Raw genomic sequence first — 19,529 nt, forward strand, 5'->3', positions numbered from 1 at the left:
AACAGCCCATATTTTCCATGATTTCATGAGGAATTTCACTGCCAATCTTATTCACAAACGATTGTTTCAAAGACAAGATAGAAATTATTTTCCGGATTAGACATGCTATTTTTTTCTTTTAGTGGCTTGTCAAAGATAATATATTGCATTTGGTGCACCAGAGGTGACACTGGAGGTAGATCCCACAATAAGTATGAAAAATGAACTCTGCAGAGCTAGAAAAGCTCCTGTGTCCCTATATTCCAAGGCTGTGCCTTGAGTTTAGCTTAATTTTATATAATATTGACCATTGCTTTATTGTCCTCCTTTATCCTTAGTGAGTGTCTCTTGGTTTTTGGGTCTGAACAAGACATGAAGCTATATGGAGGGTATCACAATGAAACTACTTAAAAAGAAACTGAAGTGTAATATAAAGAATTCTATTCACTACAAGTGATTGCAAATAAGAAGAAAAATAGTTATTTATTTAAAAAAATTATGTCTTAAAAATAATGCAACAGCTATCCATCTTGTACTTTAAAATGTATAGAATAGGAAGTAGGAAATGCAGATCTCCATTTGAATACCCGGGAAATCAGAACTTTTGAAAATTATTGTAAGGTAAATTTCATCACTTTTTAATTTAATAATTGTTTACAATTTTTCTAAATTTTAAAATACAATAGAACTAGCTCTACAACAACTCTGAAAATCTCTGATACTGTGTCTCAGCCTACATGCTATCATAATCAAACTTCATCAAAATGTCAGCTCCCAAGCTCCCACCGAAGTAAAAACATTTGCACCATTAGCAGGGCCATAATCAGCAGCAGATTTTTATGCTAAACTTCCATTAACTGCATCAGGAGTTGTACATGCATGATGATGCCAAGAGATACTGAAACAAACTACGGATTTTTCTAAAAAATGATTGGAGAACTCTCTCTTCTTATGGAGTAAGCATTTAGCCTGCTTGTGTATTTTAACTAATCACTGGTTTTAAAATAATCTTGATGGTTGCCTTCATTTTTTCTTTGTCATTATTCATTATTATTAAAGTGAAAGTAATTTACTCTTATTATAGGTGGGGTTGGTAATACATCTATCATTGAAGTTGCCCATTTAGAAGCCCGTTTTCAGTTGCTTATAATTTTGCCAAACTACAACCATTTTGGCTGAAATTTTCCATGCCAGGTGCCTGCCTCAGACTGAATATTTTGTTGTTCAATCTATTTAGCTTACCACAGAGAAGGTTAAGGGGTGACTTGATTACACAGTATCTATATAGGGAACACATAGTTAATAATGGGCTCATCCATCTAGTAGAGAAAGGTATAGCATGATCCAGTCCAATCTCCTGGGCACTCAGTGAATCCCTGCTGGGGTCAGACAGTGAGCAGGAGAAAGCTGTCTGATTCAAATAGGTTGGGGGTGGTGGTGGCGGCTGGAGACCACGGTGGAGGAGAGAGACAGATAGGATAAGGAGGCAGGAGGGGGGAACTAAGACTGGCTGGGCAAGGAGACTTGGACAGGAATGAGAAGCCTGAGGAGAGGAGAATGGACTGGCTAGATGAGGGGAATGGGGCTGGGATGAGGAGCAAGGGGTGGGGAAGAGACAGGACTGTGACAGGAACAAATTGGAGGGGACAGGGCAGAAGGGGGTCAAGCTTGGGGGCGGGGACAGAAAAATCTGGAGCACACTCCCCTCCAGAGCTTGGAGTGGAACCCAAGATTGCTGAGTCTCTACATTTCTCTGTTGTCACCAAATATCTGTGAAGTCCACTGGCAAAGTATCCCATCTCCCTCTAGTGCTGGCCCACATTGAGAATGACAATCTGCTACAGGTCTCTGTCAGTTTAAGTGGCAGAGGTCTGTTTGGTGGAAGTAAAGTTTCCCACCTGCTAATGATCTATGTCAGTGGCTCTCAAACTTTTGCATTGGTGACCTCTTTCACACAGCAAACCTCTGAGTGCGCCCCCTCTTATAAGTTAAAAACACTATAAAAATTTTTTTTAACACTTATAAATGCTGGAGGCGAAGTGTGGCTTGGGGGTGGAGGCTGATAGCTCATGACTGCTCCTCCCCCCCGCATAATAACCTCGTGACCCCCTCACCCCACAAAAGCCCCAGTTTGAGAACCCCTGAACTATGTCAATGTCAAAATGTTGCTACCTGATAGAATTCTTGTGTTTATTTTTTCCAGTTTACTTTTTTAAAAACCTAGGAAATTATACCCCTTCTCCGTGCGCTCGCTCTTGCGCTCTCGCTTTCGCTCTCTCTCTCATACTCTCAAAACTATGTTAAAAGTAAATTAAGATTGCAAAGTCAAGCACTCTAAAGTTAAGAAATGCCTTTATTAATACGCTAATTCATCCCTTGTGTGCATATGCATTATGATATAGTATTTAATTACATGATCAGATATTTTTTCCACAGGACCCCAGCCTTATTCAGTGCACAATTTGGAGCTGGTCTGGGGATGAATCAAGGTTATGTAGCAAAGGAGACTGTTGTCTGCAGGACCTGTGGCTCATTTGTTGTGGAAGTTGGAAGCTGTAGGAGTCAATGAGTCAGAGGATTGCAGGAAAAGAAAGGTAGTTTCATGGCTAAGGCAGTTGAATGCCATCTTGGAGAACTGGATTCTTTCCTTGCCTCTGCCACAGAATTCCTTTATGATGTTATGCAGGTCATTTTAACCAAGATTTTCACAATTGTGTATTCCTCAATTTCTTGGTACCCAACTTGATACCCTAGGGTATGGTTTTCAGAAGTGCTGAGCATACAGCTACAACTGATGTCAATGGGCGCTATGCTTTGAACATATCAAGTGCTATATAATGCTAAGAACTCTGAAAAGTCAGGTCCTAGGCATCTCAATTTGGGCAGCCAAAACTAGTGGATACTTTTGACCTTAATCTGTCTGTGCCTCAGTTCCCAGTTTGTAAAACTGGAATGATAATATCCCCTCATGTCAGAGGGGAGTTCACAAATATTAATGAATTTATTTTAAAATCCCCAGATTCTAACTACAGTGTTGAATACCATAGAAAAGCTCCTAAGGAAATTAATAATTCTGTCTCCAGAACAGGATTTGAATTGGGTTCAGTAAATAAGACCTGTGGCCACACATTGAACAATGAGGAGAAAACAAAATATCGAATAGATGCTCATTCAGTGACCACATCCATTCTGTTTACTGAATGCGATAGGGATCCTAGGGGAAAAGTAGTATGTGATCATGTAATTGGACTGTATCATAATCCAAAAGAACAAGGGGGCCAAATGAAAGTTGCACGGGCAACCTTAATTCTGGCATTTCCTAACTTTTGAGTGCTTGACTTTGCGTTCTTAATGTTTTTAACATGGTTTGGTTGGTGTGTATGTGTCTGACAGACATGAGACATAGTATAAAAACAAACAGAAACTATATTACTGGAAATTTCTTAGGCTATTCACATTCACCATGAAATTACCTACTTTTGTATCAAATGTGTAAGAGTGAATTAGTTAATTCAACACATACTGGAATACTAGAAGGAGTTCAGGCAAGGAGTCAGAGGAAGGGGGAGGAAATAACAAAATGGTGGAGAGCTGCTACAAATTGTGAATCAGGTTAAATAAAGTTTTGAGCTTAATCCTCCTGACTGCTTGATTCAAGATAGCATATTCTAAGGTGGACTGGTATTTAATCACACATGTACAATGCAATTCAAACAATAGCTAGAATTGTTTGTTAACTTGGTTCTTGCTAGCAAGGTGTAAAAACACAGTTTCTCAGACCAGCATATATGGTGTAGAGCCCCTGGTGTATAGTAAGGTTTTATAAACTGGTTTATAGCTCAGTTCATCCTGGAGCTTAGTAAACCATGTTAGCACTTTACTAGCAAGAACCATGTTTAAGCACCCTTTTGGCTTGTGTGTAGTCAGGGCCTAAATGCACAGCATGTTCTGCTTAAGAATGCAGCCATACATTTCTCTGATGTTTTCTGCTGCTTCATATAGCCCAGAGGTGGGCAGACTATGGCCTGCGGGCCACATCCAGCCCGCAGGACCCTCCTGCCCGGCCCCTGAGCTCCTGGCCCGGGAGGCTCGCCCCCTGCCCCTCCCCTGCTGTTCCCCCTCCCCCACAGCCTCAGCGCGCCATGCTGCCGGCACAACGCTCTGGGCGGCTGGGCAGCGCAGTTGCAGAGCGGCGGCCTGGCCCGGTGCTCTGGGCGGTGCGGCTGTATTGCTGCCAGCCACCAGTGCTCCAGGCAGTGCAGTAAGGGGGCAAAGGAGGTTGGATAGAGGGCAGGGGAATTGGGGGGGCTGCTCAGGGGGCAGGAGTGTGGATAGGGGTCAGGGCAGCCAGCAGGTGGGGAACAGGGTGGTTGGATGGGGCAGGGGTCCCAGGGGGCAAGTCAGGAATGAGAGGGGGGGTTGGATGGGGCGGCAGGGGGCAGTCAGGAGTGGGGAATCCGGGGGTGGTCAGGGAGCAGAGGGCGGCGGATGGGGTAGGAGTCCTGGGGGGGCTGTCACGGGACGGGGGGGTTGGATGGGGCAGGAGTCCTGAGGGAGCCATCAGGGGGCGAGAGTCGGCGGGGTCATACAGGAGGCGGAGGCTGGGCCATGCCTGACTGTTTTGGGGGAGACAGCCTCCCCTAACCAGCCCTCCATACAATTTTGAAAACCTGATGTGGCCCTCAGGCCAAAATGTTTGCCCGCCGCTGATATAGCCTTTGCTAGATTTGCAAAATAATCCATATTGGGAGTCAAATTTTACTGATCTAGAGGAAGAGAGCTTCTCTCTCTAGGTGTGAAACGGCTGGTTTTCCCTCACTGTATATATATCAAGGAGGACTTCATTACTCCAGTACAGTTGTAGAATTGTCCAGAGTGTGTATGGGTTCCATGGTTTTGACCCATTCCTTCATGTGTTGGGCTGCCTTCTCCCTACTTCTCTCATTTTTAATTCCCTTCCAGAAATACTGCAGTTGTTCTGTGCAGAGGAGGACACTTAATCTCTTCCGTGTTGTAAATGGCACACTTAGGATGGTACCAGTCCAATAATGGAGTGTTTTTGCGGATAATTTTTGAAGCGCAGTCCCCTATGTTGCAGCACATAGCTAGAGATCCACTCAGTTGTGCCAGCCCAATCCTGCTTTTTTTTTTTTTTTTTTAAAGGACAGCTGATCTTTTGGCTAGAGCACAGAATTCAGGCCTGGGATTTTTTTCTAGTTTGCCACATTCCCTGTGTAACCTTGGACCAGTCACTTAACCTCTTGGGGCCCTGTTTCCCCATCTATAAAATGATGATGATGATTATTTGCTGAACTCACTGGAGTATTGAGAGGCTGAATTCAGTTTGAAGTTCAAAGGATTATTTTATTTATTATGATTATTCCCTTCCTTGCTATTTGGTGACCAGTGAATTCTACACTGTTTTGTATTTACCTAAATAAAAGTAGCTTGGCCTTTCATGAACTCACAACAGGAAAAGATGCTGACCACCTGAAACAATAATATCTGCAGTGGAATATCTTGAGAACTTTAAATAACTAGGGGTGACTGTTTCCAGGGCAGCAAAACTGACCTTTGGGTCCCAGAAGCCGGCTATTCATAGAGGCGAGGCCTTTGTCCTGCTTTGACCAGTGGTCAGTGAACTCTGGCAGGCCTTTCGGTACACCATCTTGGCCATACACTAGCAGCTGGTGATTGATTCATTTAACTGTCCAGATTCACATTCTCAAGGACTTGTCAAGGGAAAAAACGGTTCTGTGAAGGGCTATTCATTTTACTAAAAGGAAAGGGATGCATTATATGACTGAGTGGATTACTTTTGGGTCAGAAGAGTTCCTGCATTGCTCTGTTTTAATTTGGCCTTCAATCAGAGAGGGATTTAGGTTTTTATCAGCACGATGTGTTGCTCATGAAGAGGACAGATTGTTTCAAATCCAGCAATGCAATAGCTTGTTTTCCAGTATGATTCTCATTCCCTGAGCTCAAAGGCTTCTGCCTGTGAGTCTATAGGGTTTTTTTTAAAGGGCATGCATGTAGTTTTCCCTCTGTTTTTTTGGTTAGGTGGTGTGGCAGAGAGGCTGACAGACATTTGTTAAAATGCCATCACAACCAGTTTTTAAAATGCATGCTGTACAAACATTAATCCCCACAACACCCTTTAGATATAACGCTGATGGGTGCCAAAGAAAAAGCTAAGGCAAGTAAAAGCAAATGAGTGTTCATCTCAATTTTAGAGATGGAGAAAACTGAAATGAGAGTAAATAGCTCAGTGTCCAACACAATGACACCTAACAAATAAGCTTCTTTACTTCACACAATACAGGTAGTCAGTTGCAAAGTTGTGAGTAGAACTCGGAAGCTTCTGGTATCAAGGGCCGTGATGCAGTTGCTAAATCCTGTGTCTTGTGAGGCATTTTAAACTTCATTGTGTAACCAAGCATTTGTGCATAACCAAGCACTTTCTAAAATGTGCATTTTTTATGTGGACTGCAATCTGGTCCAAAGTCTTTTTTCTGATGCTGCTGTCACGTTCTAGTCAAGTACTGTATTCTTTTTAGACAAAAGGGGCCATATGTTTCCATGTTTTACTGGACTTCATTATTGTGACCCTTGGAAACTGATTTTAGGTACCAAAGGGGATACCTTTCCCCACCCCCACAGTACTGTTAGCTTTTTTGCTCAGTCTTCCCTTCAGCTGTGTCCGATTTCTTTGAGCAATAAGATTTTTTTTTTTTGTTGAGGGTCATTATAAACTTCTGAGGAACGAAGCATGTTGCTTGGCTCCTTCCACTGGAAATAATAGGCATTAAAGAGCAGATCCCTCCAGTTAACCTTCTGTCTCTGTTTGAATGAACATGACAGGCTGCAACAGATGAAATATGACCTACAAGTTTCTTTTACTTAACTCATATAAACTATGTATTGTTTTGATTTGGCTTATTGAATGTATTATGAGGGATTTCTGACTGGCTTTAGGCCAAGATGTTACTCTTAGAAATACAAGTTTATAATTTATAAGAAACTGTATAGTGGGTGTTATTTGGCCTGTTGTGCCTCTCTCTCTCTCTCCAGGGCAAAGGAGGGTTTTATGCTTGTTGAGATAAATGAGCGATGTAGCTATCTTCTGAGTGTAAGGGAGGAAGGCACTCTGGGATAACCTTGCCTTGCTGAACTCTTCTCTGTTATGATTTTCTTTTGTGTGTGTGTCAGGAAATCTGGGCTAAGTATAACAGACTACGCTGCATAGAGCTCCTTTAGCACATTGATAATCCCCTCACTGAAGCCTGGAAATCTTGTTTTGATCTTATACTGATCAAATACAAACAATAACAACAATACATGTTCCCAGCCCAGGCATCAATTCCTTTTGCCTGTACGTGGTTCTTTTAGACAGGGGAATAATGTCCTTCAAGAGCTGATCCTTGGCTCCTCTGTGTTGCAGATAACATTACCTAGGCTCCTATCTGGTAGCCTCAGCTTATGGCCTTGCATTGGAAATACAGCATGAGCTCTTGAAAATCGGGGAGGAGGGGGAGAAAGGTGACTGAAAATTCTCAAGTAGGTGTAAATGGCCTGATTTGCTAGAGGTTTAATTGCTCTATGCACCTTCCAATGTGTAAAAACATGGCATTTAGTGATTGTATTTATTTTGCATTGAGCATAGAAATAATACAATAATCGGATGTATTAGCTATATAAAACATAGGCAAGGGAATACCATGTACTTTGTGGTTGGGCACTCTGGTTTCTGCCATAGGCTAACTGGAAATGACTATTTGTAGTCCTAACCATTAAAGAAAATTATGTGATGGGTTTAAAAATTATAAATTTGGGGGTCTTTTTATTTGCCTTTTGTTTTTTAAACCTTTCAGGTGCACTGAGGTCACATTCTCAAGCTTTTCTCCCTACCCATTCGGGCTAGACATATTCTTTTTCTAAAAAACCCCCAAAAGCTGAGATTGCCATGGAATCAAAGGATTCCAGGAATTGCAGCTTTCTGAAGAGAATGAAATAATGTGAGACTCTCGATAAAAATGTCAAGAGTTGGCAACACTGGCAACAAATTTCAAATTGGAGGATTCTGTTGAATTAGCAATATGAAGAGGTATAAACCAGTCATTTCAGTATTTCTTATGCTATTTATTTTTGCTATTCCATTTGTGTTTTGTCACTGCTCCCACATATTCTGTCTTCTGCAGGTTTTGTATTAGTAGCACATGACGGCACTGTTGAAGTTGTCACAGAGAAAGCAGTTGACTCTGGAAGATGATTAGGACAGTTGGCAGCCAGGAAGGAAGTGGAGGCAATTTAGGCTTTTGGCTCTGAAGAGGGAATGCTTCACCACTTTTCTCTCCTCCTTGTTGGAGCAGCAATGTTGACATTTGGGGTGAGGGCTTGAATTCCTAGTTCCCCTTCCCAGCAACCTTTCACAGTGACCAACGTCCCCATCGCAAATATCTGCTATTTCGCAGTGTGTGTTCTATGATCATAGAAGATTAGGGTTGGAAGAGACCTCAGGAGGCCATTTAGTCCAACCATCTGCTCAAAGCAGGACCAAGCCCAACTAAATCATTCCAGCCAGGGCTTTGTCAAGCCGGGCCTTAAAAACCTCTAAGGATGGCGATTCCACCACCTCCCATTTCAGTGCTTCACCACCCTCCTAGTGAAATAGTTTTTCCTAATATCCAACCTAGACCTCCCCCACTGCAACTTGAGACCATTGCTCCTTGTTCTGTCATCTGCAACCACTGAGAACAGCCTAGCTCCATCCTCTTTGGAACCCCCCTTCAGGTAGTTGAAGGCTGCTATCAAATCCCCGCTCGCTCTTCTCTTCTGCAGACTAAATAAGCCCAGCTCCCTAAATAAGTCATGTGCCCCAGCCCCCTAATCATTTCTGTTGCCCTCCGCCGGACTCTCTCCAATTTGACCACATCCTTTCTGTAGTAGGGGGCCCAAAACTGGATGCAATACTCCAGATGTGGCCTCACCAGTGCTGAATAGAGGGGAATAATCCCTCCCCTCGACCTGCTGGCAATGCTCCCACTAATGCAGGCCAATATGCCCTTAGCTGCCTTGGCAACAGGAGCACACTGCTGACTAATATCCAGCTTCTTGTCCACCGTAATCCCCAGGTCCTTTTCGGCAGAAATTCCGCTTAGCCAGTCGGTCCCCAGCCTGTAGCAGTGCATGGGATTCTTCCGTCCTAAGTGCGGGACTCTGCACTTGTCCTTGTTGAACCTCACCAAATTTCTTTTGGCTCAGTCCTCCAATTTGTGTAGGCCACTCTGGACCCCATCCCTACCCCTCCAGCATATCTACCTCTCCCCCCAGCCTCGTGTCATCTATGAACTTGCTGAGGGTGCAATTCATCCCATTATCCAGATCATTAATGAAGATGTTGAACAAAACCGGCCCCAGGACTGACCCCTGGGACACTCGGCTTGATACCGGCTGCCAACTAGACATTGAGCCATTTATCACTACCTGTTGAGCCAGACGATATAGCCAGCTTTCTATCCATGAGAGCAATGGGCAATGTTCAGATCTCTCAGAGCTAATATTTCAGGCCGTTGAAGGTTCAGGAAGACATCACCACATCAGTTTACATTTGGCTCACACATGAAAGATTTGCTGTGCAGGTGTAAGGACTGGAAACGCCCCCCTCCCCCGGGGCATGTCTACACTTAAAACGCTGCATTGGCGCAGCTGCACCTGTAGCGCTTTAATGAAGACGCTCTAAGCCAACTGGAGAGAGCTCTCCTGTTGGCTTATTGAATCTATATTCCCAAAAAGTGGTAGCAGGAAGCTCTCTCACCGACACAGCAGTGTCTACAAAGGGGGTTAGGTCGGCGTGACTACATTGCTCAAGGGTGTGGATTTTTCACAGCCCTGAGTGACGTAGTTATACCGATATAGATCTATAGTGTTGACCAGACCTTAGTGTAGATGGAAATTTAGGATTCAGATGGAAGGGAAGGGTCCTATGGCAGATTGCATACCTTTGGAATGCTTAGGGTCCGGGTTCTGTCGTACGCGGTTCCTAGTATTGCTATGCATTGATTGATGAGCTAGGGTGCAGTGTGGTGTTGAGAGGGCAGTGCAATCTCTTTAACTTAGTTTCATTTTATTTGTGGTCAGCGGTGACTTGCTTTTCATTTTTTTGGTGGTGGTGTTTTTTTTTTTTTTTTTTTTTTTTAAGACACACAACACAGATCAGTAGAGGACTGATCCTTCTATGATTGGCATCAATAGCAAAACTCTCATTTATTTCAGTGGGAGCAGCATAAGGCCTTTGAGTAATATATTAAGTGTCTTAATATAGCATTAAATAGCATAGCATTAAAATTGTGTCTTCTGTATTACATGTACTGACGTTTGTTGTATGGTTTGCTTGTTCTATCCTTGTGAGTTACCCTTCTGGGTAACCAGAGAATCTCAGTGGAAGAGTTGAAAACTGGCTGCAGTTCTTGTGTTGGGTGATCTGAAATTAGGATAGTAATGAAGTTATATGCATTTTGTTCGAAAATTTTGCTTGAGGTCCCATCCTTCTGTTGATGCTCCAAAGTATAAGATTGCACAGAACATTCCTCACACAACTGTCCAGCTATTAAGCCAAATTAATTCTATATGACAACAAGCCCAAAGAAAGGCATCTTGTAGGATTAAGCATCAGTGCTCGAAGGCATAATCACTTGGCACACTGCTGAAGGAAAAGCAGCTCTTGCAAAAGGCAAAGCAGTGCATTCTTCCTGCTCTTGAATGCACAGCAGCCACACAAGTTGAACGGCTTTGAAGCTGCTTACTGTGCACCTTTTCTATACTATTTCCTGCATTTCTTGTCTGTAGAGGAACTGAGGGGAACCTGATAAATATATTAGCATTTATTGCACACTTTTATGACCACACACTGTTGTCTGGATGATAGATAAGCTGAGAAGGGAAAAACCCAGCTGGGATGCCTTAAAAAGTGAGAAGATCAAATCTCACTTGTTGGCTTTACATGATTCAGTTGAGTATGTCATCAGCGCTAGCAATAAACTGCTGAACGTATGGCGCCAAAAACTTCCAAGCCTTCACCCATCCCTTTCTTTAAGGTGACGACATATGCCCAAGCGTATGCTTGATCAGTTGGAAAATGGGTTGGTGGTATGCATCTTACTGCATAATAATATTAAAAGCATGGCATCTAGGTCTGTAATAATGTGCTAGACATAGTTACTTGACTAATTTACAGGCCAGTTACAAATGGGGGAGAGTATTACAGTTAGCAGTAAATTGCTGTCAGTGTTGAGGTGGTATTGAACTCAGCTAGTTTTGATTAGGAAAAACACAGGGGCATCTGTGTGTATTATTTCTGTACTTTACCCATTCCACAGATTGGAAGTATTAGTGATGAATTTATTAGTGATAAATCTTGCACATTCATTCAGGATCCTATTCTGAATCTGGACCTGATGTGCAAAAGAGGAAAGGGTAAAAGAAATGTAAAGACTAAAAGAGTTCCTCAAATCTCATGTTATGGTTCTTAGTAACATTTCCTGAAATAAAAAAATTAAGACTCTGTTTAAGGGTACCTTTATTTCTTTATAAAAAGAAAAGGAGTACTTGTGGCACCTTAGAGACTAACAAACTTATTTGAGCATAAGCTTTCGTGAGCTACAGCTCACTTCATCGGATGATGCATCCGATGAAGTGAGCTACAGCTCACAAAAGCTTATGCTCAAATAAATTTGTTAGTCTCTAAGGTGCCACAAATACTCCTTTTCTTTTTGCGAATACAAACTAACATGGCTGCTACTCTGAAACCTGTCTTTATTTCTTTATGTACATCCATCTAGGCTAAGATCCCATTTATGATGGCGATATGTTAAAATATCACAAATTTCAAATAATCTTTATCTTATTCAGTGATTGAAGAGGCCAGCAAACTTTAGAAAATCCTTTGTAAGTATTACAAACTACCTGAAAGCTGGTAATGTTTGTCAATCTGCCTGTAATTATCCTTGAAGTTGTAATTCTTCTTTGAGTGCTGGTCCCTATGTCGATTCCAAACTGGGGTGCGCATACGCACCATGCGCCGGAGCCAGAACTGTTCATAGTCCGTTGACCCCTGCACGCTTTGTGGGTCGACCACATGGTGGGTCCGAGGCTTTAAGAGGCTGTGCGGGTCGACGCCGCTCCAGTTCCCTTTTATCGCCACATGGCCAGAGTTGAAACCCTGTTCCTCCGTGCTCTTAGTCACCTAAAAGTACTCTGTTCAACCCTTTTTTTCACTGTACATAGTTCTCCTAGTTTTCAGTTAGTTAGTTGTCCATTCTTTGTCCACAGTTAGATTATTCGTTGGACTTTCCTCTTCAGGGGCTTCTCTGCCTTCCCTGGCCCGGGGATTATGCCCCGTCAAGGCAGTTTTAAAAACTGCGCCTTGTGACCTCGCTCCAGTCAGTAACCTTCTCTTTTCTATTATTTCTATTACGATTTTTTTAAAGTCAACCTTAAACTTTAAATATGTAACCCCAGTAAGAAAAACCCTACTACAAACACTTAAGTTTGTTCTTAATTTACATCCACTATTATACTTTATAAACATTTTCTGTTCCTAAGCTGACTTTCTTAATGTCCTGCAAAAATGACACTGAATAGTCATGCTTCCTGTTTGGGGAAAGGTAGGGAGCACACTTCATGAAATCACGCTCCTCTTGAGGTCAAATGATTCCCTTTGTCTTCTGAACCTGGGAAAAATGGATACCTCACATGCACCTATTCCAATTATTCAAATCCACAGTTTTTTTCTAAAAAGGAAAGCATATACTGGCAATTTTTGTTGTCTTTATTTACATGCTCATTGTTCAATATGCTGTTCAATCTCTCCGTCAAACACTACTCAGAGGGAAAACTAATGGGGCTTAACAACATAGCAGAGAGCAGCCCAGGATAGACAAGGACGACAGAGCCTTGTTTATGCCCTAAACAACATCTGACAAGTGCAGGCAGGAATCAGATTCACATATTCAATATAGCATTGAGAAATCATCAGAAGAAACTTGGTACCTATAGGTTATAACTTGATTCTGCAAAGTTCCAAAACGCTATAAACTCTTATTTATTTTTCCATTATGTAGTTACTACTAGTATGTGCAATGGGCATCTCTTAGTTGGTTCCAGGCAACCAATCCAGAGCCTGGAATTTTCATGCCTAGTCCCTCCCGCTGCTACAAGTAGGCAGACTTTTCCCAATTATTCTCCTGTGTATCTCTGGAGCAGCTGGAGCTCGTACAATCTATCTGAACCACCATCTGCATGTTCCTCAGATTCCAGAACCCCCCATGGAGCAAAAGAAAGCCAAAAATTCCTTTATGGAACTAGCGAGGATGAGCAGAAAAAGACTTTCCTGTCCTCCATTGTAGGCCTGTGCTGTTGGGAATGATCTCCACCCTCACTAATTCAAGCAGTTCTTCTCCAGTTAAAATGGTGGGAGTGGGTCTAAAAGTGGCACTCAACTGGGTGCTTACATCCTGGAGGGATATATCATACAGGAGATCTGATGGACACAAAATTTGGAGGGATGGTCGTAGGCAGAAACTGCTCTTTTTATCCATGGACACCTGCCACCTGAGAGCCATGATGTGAATCAGCCAGCTGTTTGTGGCCTTCCGGCTTTCTGAATTATGGGATCCTTTCTCCTCCCCTACCAAGAAACTCCTGGTTGTTGATAGCCTTACTGGCAGTCCTGGTGTCTTGTCAGGGTATGGTCCTCTGGGCTCAGTTCCACGTCTGGACCTTTCAGCATTTGCTTTCTTCTGTCCGTTCTACAGAAGTGGAACTGTAGCCTCCTCCCCTGACTGCTATCCCCAGGAAATTGCCATGGTTGGTGACTGATCAGAGCCAACTCCTTGAAGAGATCTTTCTCTTTGGATCCATCATCCTGGTCAAGTGAGCAGAACACCTGGGAAATGCGCAAGGCTCTCCATGTTTCTGATCAGCACAGTCTCCAACCAGATTGCCTAAATCACACTTGCCTTCATTCAGGCTCCCTGCTTTGGAAAGCGGTCTTCCATGTAGTTTTCAGGATTCAGGCCAGGACCATCCATCAGTTTGCCTGAAGCAGCAATTGAAATGTACACAAGTACTGCAGCAGATACTGTGACCCCAGGCCCTGGGCTCAGAATGAATTCCTTATAATCTCAAGCAGGACAGGATTGTAACTCCCTGATCCTCACTGCCTCAGGTTTGCCAAGGTGAATCGGGTTTGCAGACTTCCTCAGCCTCTCCAGAGAGGGAGCAGTTTTCCCCTTCCAGAAAGAAAGGATCTCCTGTCCTGAAGGCCCATTCTCCACCCTCATAGTGGGATTTATTAGCGAATCCGCTTGCCTAGACTAGGAATTTCACACACACTCCTTCTTTTCTGAAAAATGGGCACCTCTTATATCTCCAGCAGAATTTGTTTGGTCTTTTCCTCCTGGAGTAAAATCTACTGAATCCTGGCCAGGAAAGCCAAGATCCTCTTCCATTCTAGAGCTCCTCCAGGATGGGGTCAAGCGAGGCCTCTCAGCTAATTCCTTTAGGATCCAGGCCAGTGTCCTCCGTGGATGGGTGTGGAATATCAGTTGAATCTCATCTCCTAGTATCCAGATTATCCAAGGTGGTTACTTATCCACCCCTTCAAAGCTCTGCTCCTTGACTGGAGTCAAAACTGTCTTCTGAACTACCTCTGTATAGACTCCTTTGAGCTTCTTCCTTTCCTTGCCCTTCTGTTCTGGAATGTGGCCATAACATTGGCCTGCAGGCCAATTGCTATCTTTGCACGTGACTTCTGTAAGGAGAAAGTTTTCTGACTTAGCCTGGTTTCGTTTCCAAAGTGGTCTCTGCTTTCCCTCTTAAACAGGAAATTTGCCTTCTCAATTTCTGTCCCAGTCCCTGAGAAAAACAGGTTTAGGAGTTTTTAGGCCAAGCCATATTGAAGTTTATGAAGAGCCTAAATATTTACAAAAAATGTTCAAAATCATGAGTGCCTCTCCTTACCATTTTCCCCAAATGCCCAGTCTCAAACTTTTTCAGAAAGAGAAAATCATACCGATGAAACTTCAGGTGGATTAATTTAGTTTTGAGAAACTAGTGGGGATGAGGGGGTGTGTTCATATTTGGTTTTATTATGAGAAGCTACCTCCAGCCTTAACTGTGGTTTAGCATCTCTTCATAATAACCAAAGTCTTCATGTGTCATCCCCATATGGAGATTTCAGAGTGATCATTTGTCAGCTGTTGAATTAGGAGCCTTCAAGAAAGGAGCAGCATTGTCTTTGGATTGTAGCATTCTTCGATACCAGAAAATCAGCAGTTAGTTTGAGGAGTCTAGGCAGACAAAAACTTTGTTACTCTGCCTTGACCTCTTAGTTAAGTTATCTGTTAAGCGCTATGTAAAATCTTTGATTCCTAGAATAGGAAATTTTTAAAAACAGAAAATAATCTTTGGACATTATTTTACAAATATATTTTTAATGTATAAAAGTTAATAGTTTTGCATTGCTTTCTCAAAGCCTGTTTTTTTCTGACAAGATAATGATTTCTTTTCTCAGCCTCACATCAGTTTAATCTAAATTGATGATGAGCTGTCTTCTATCTTCATAATTACTGTGTAAATATGTAATTTTGTGACTATCTCTTGGCAAGATTTCCAGCACAAGAGAGGAAATGGAATGTAGCAGACTTGACTTTAGGTGCCCAGACTTCAGAAAATGAAAATGTGTGCACATGTAGATGCAAAGAACAGTTTCCATAGAGTTTATGGGCAGGGTGGATAAAAATCAATGATTTTTTTTAAATAAATCAAATTTTTTGGATTTTTTTTTGTTTAAATTGGATGTTTTTGATAAAATGCTTTTTGAGGAGAAAACCTATCTAAAGATAGCTCAAAGATATCTCATCATGGAATAGGGATTATAAATTTCTAATTCTATAGCATGAGACAATATATTCATGTGATGTTTAAGAAAAGTTTTGTAAATGAGTTCCAATAGTTCATGGGTTAGGGACCCAATTTTATGAGGTTCCACAGGCTTCTGTATAGATTATTTAGGTTAATCTTTCTATCTATCCAATGGGACGCAGTGCTCAGTCTAGAAGATACCATCAGAGATGCTTAGTTTTGCAGTTCTCAAACTGTGGATTTGTCTCTCCAGAGGTAACATGCTTGTTAACAGCAAAAATGTTTTTAAATAAATAAATAAATAATGTATAGAGGTGATACATAACAGACCTCAACTCTATTGTCCCTCTGCAAATTTGTATACACAGAGTCAATCCTTTACCGCTCTCTAAAAGTGCAAAGTTTCAAAAAGTTCAATGAATAGAAGATTGTTGGGGACGGAATAGATCTGGACAAGGAGAAGAAGTCTGGAGATAAATGTGAGAAGCGAAGGACATATGTTTGTTTTGTTAAAATATTATATGTTTGCTGTTGAAGAAAAAAATCCAGAATACTTAACGTTGTTTTAGTTAAATAAAATAATGTCTGTCTGGTGGTGATCTCCTCCTAAAACAGCATGGCAAGAAAATCTTCCAAATATATATGATTAACCAGTTGAATTGGAGATAGTTAACCTCCCAATGACTTCATAAATATCTGTTTCAATTACCTTTGGTAAATGAAATAACCAAACAATCATTTGTTTTCTGATATAGCTGTAAAACTAATATGAAGTTTTCAAAGTACATCACTGCTTAAAAATGTGTAGTTTGTACCTTCTAAAAATGAAACCTACATCTATCTCTGAGTTGTGAAGAACATATATTAAGGATATAACAACCAAGAAGAATGCACTTTTATGTAGAAATCCATGATTAAATTGGGTCTTCCTGACTAGTGATTTAAACCATGTTTTAAATCAATTTGATTTAAATCAAATCCACCCTGCTTATGGGTAAGGTGCTCATGTTTAGTGATCGATAAGATGTAGCTGCAACTGTCTTTTGACAGTTAGGGCTACTCTTAAAATGCTTCAGCTGCGCTGCTGAAGTGCTTCAGTGTAGACCACTGTTCCCTCTAAGCTATGCGTGTGTGTATGCGCACACAGATCCTAAACCCCGCACACACGGCAAAACACCACGCGCACAACTATTTGCGCAGAATAAATTTTTTGAGCACATGGCCTGTCAAAAATTAGGGGGAGCATTGGTGTAGACACTACCTACACTTTTGGGAAGGCTTCTCATGTCGGTGTAGGTAATCCACCTCCTTGCGAGGCAGTAGCTAGGTCAATGGAAGAATTCTTCTGTTGACCTAGCACTCGTTTACCCCAGGAGTTAGGTCGGCTTAGCTACCTCTCTTGAGTGCCTGGATTTTTTACACCCCTGAGAGTCGTAACTATACCAAAGTAAATTCCTAGTGGAGACCAGGTCTTAGTGAATGTTTGTATCTAAAGGGCTGACATTAAGTAGAAAACAGATCAGTCGAGCTATTTCACTTTGCTACCTGTTATTTTAGTGGCTTATTTGGGTTAACCTATTTTCCATAAGCTTTTCTTGTTTTACTGTGGCTGTAATATTGACCCAAGGGTAATCCTAGGGGAACCTTTAATAGATATCTTTCATTTATTATCTCCATATCTTCAAATCAACCGTCTCTCTGTTACACAGGGTTTGTCACAAAGCAGTTAATATTTATTTGTTAAAAATCAACAGTTTCTTGGTGCTGTACAAGCCATACAGACTCAAATCCTACTCCAAATTGCTTAAGTTTAAGAGACAGGGATCAGATGAAGATGCATTGGAGTCTCTACAGAATAATGTTTTTGAGTATTTTTCTCTCTCTCTCTCTCGCCTCACTTTTTTAAAGTGTATGATGACATTAACTGATGTGGGTTAGAAATTAAATTTCTGTTGGAGTGCCATGGAGTCTCAAACTCAGCAGAGCATAGGGTTTCCCAGATGTGATTGATTGACAGTTTACTGGAAGCCAGAACTGCAGTAAGTTCTGTGAAGCGGATCAGCCTTTAGTTTAGTGATCAAGGCCCTAGAGAAGGTTGGTCTAGGGCAAAGGTGATGAACTGAGGATAGCAGAAGGGGCAGATGGCCAGAATCCTTTCTCATTACTACATCTGGAATCCCCCCACTATTTATTGATGAAAGCTTTCTGTGATTACCTCTGTAAGTAAGGCAGATTTATATCCCCCCAAATTAAAAAAAAAACCATGTTGTTGAAAGCAAGGAACATCAGCACTAAGGTTCCCAAAGGAATTGGCTCCTGGCGTAGTCTACCTGCTATTGACTGCTGGATTTTCAAACATGTACTCTAGCTTCTGAGCTCCGATAATAATGAAATTTTATATAACTTGGAGAAAAATCATGTCTGAGGAGTGCACTGCATGTGTGATCAGGATGTTTGTAGTGACAGTGTAAAAGCTCATAATCACATCTGGCTTATTATGTGTATTTAAGCATCTTTCACATTATTGAAACAGGATTTGTAATTCAGCTATTTATTTATCCAAGTGTTTGGACAACCTATTTTTCACCTTTCTAGCTTATAGGTTTGAATTTTAGGTTGAACTAAGCAATTGGCTAACTTTACACTAATTTTGTTTTGGTTTTTTAAATTTCTTTTTACTGGTATTTGTAAAACCAAATATACACCAGAGCACTCTGACCCCAATGCACACATCTGCTGTAAAAACAGACCAGAGAACTAATATACTCTTAAAGGATCCAGCGCCTCAAAAGTAAGAGCCTGATCCAAAGCCTATTGAAGTCAAGGGACAGGCTACCAGTTGACTTCAATGGGTTTTGGATCAGGCTCTAAGAAAGGAAAATGAAAAAAAGTCCATTAACAGTTTTAAACGTATTGGGCTCTACTCTTCCCTTGATCTAGTTACACAACTCCCATTGATGCCAAATTTCCTATTGCACATACAGTCTCCAAGTCCCCCCATCCCCACTTCAATAAAATCTACAATCTGGCTTGGAAAAAATGTTGAGGAAGAAGAATGAAGAAATGTAGCTTTTAATATAACTAAATAAATGTAGCTTTTAATATAACTAAATAAACAGCTCAGGAAAATAAAACAAGTGCCAGAATTCCCTTCAATAGATACATTCCAAAACCATCAAAATAATAGAAATCAATTCAGACTTTCAGTGGTGAGCCTGTAATTCTGATTCATCTCCTTTTTAAATAATTAATTGCCCGGCTGAGAGTTCAAAATGGGAAACAGGAAAAATCCTTAAGATAAACAGATTAAAAAATACCCCACATCAATTATTGTTAAGGTCAAATCAATGCAGCAATATCAGTCCTGATTCAGTCTCATTTAACCTCCCTATTAGTTAATTGTAATAGTCTAAGGTAATTGCATGAGACTGGAATGTTTTCCAATACTATCTAGAATAACCTCCTTTGAAACTGTGCCTCTTAGGTGTTCCAAATATTGAAGTCCCTTAACACTGGTAAAGTCAGAGAAAATACATCCTCATCCATCACTCTAATTTTAGGAAGATACAGAATTGTTGTCGGCCTTTATCCTGGCAACTTATTGAGTCTGAGCACTAGCTGGAAAAATA

At 41.4% G+C, this 19,529-nt stretch overlaps 1 protein-coding gene across 1 annotated transcript in view; it reads left to right on the forward strand.

Moving 5' to 3' along the window:
- Positions 1-19,529, forward strand: part of PRTG (protogenin) — a 123,685-nt gene that overhangs the window by 18,194 nt on the left and 85,962 nt on the right. The window lies entirely within an intron of this gene.

This window comes from Chelonia mydas, chromosome 10 (assembly GCF_015237465.2).
Source record: "Chelonia mydas isolate rCheMyd1 chromosome 10, rCheMyd1.pri.v2, whole genome shotgun sequence".
Taxonomy (NCBI): Eukaryota; Metazoa; Chordata; order Testudines; family Cheloniidae; genus Chelonia; species Chelonia mydas.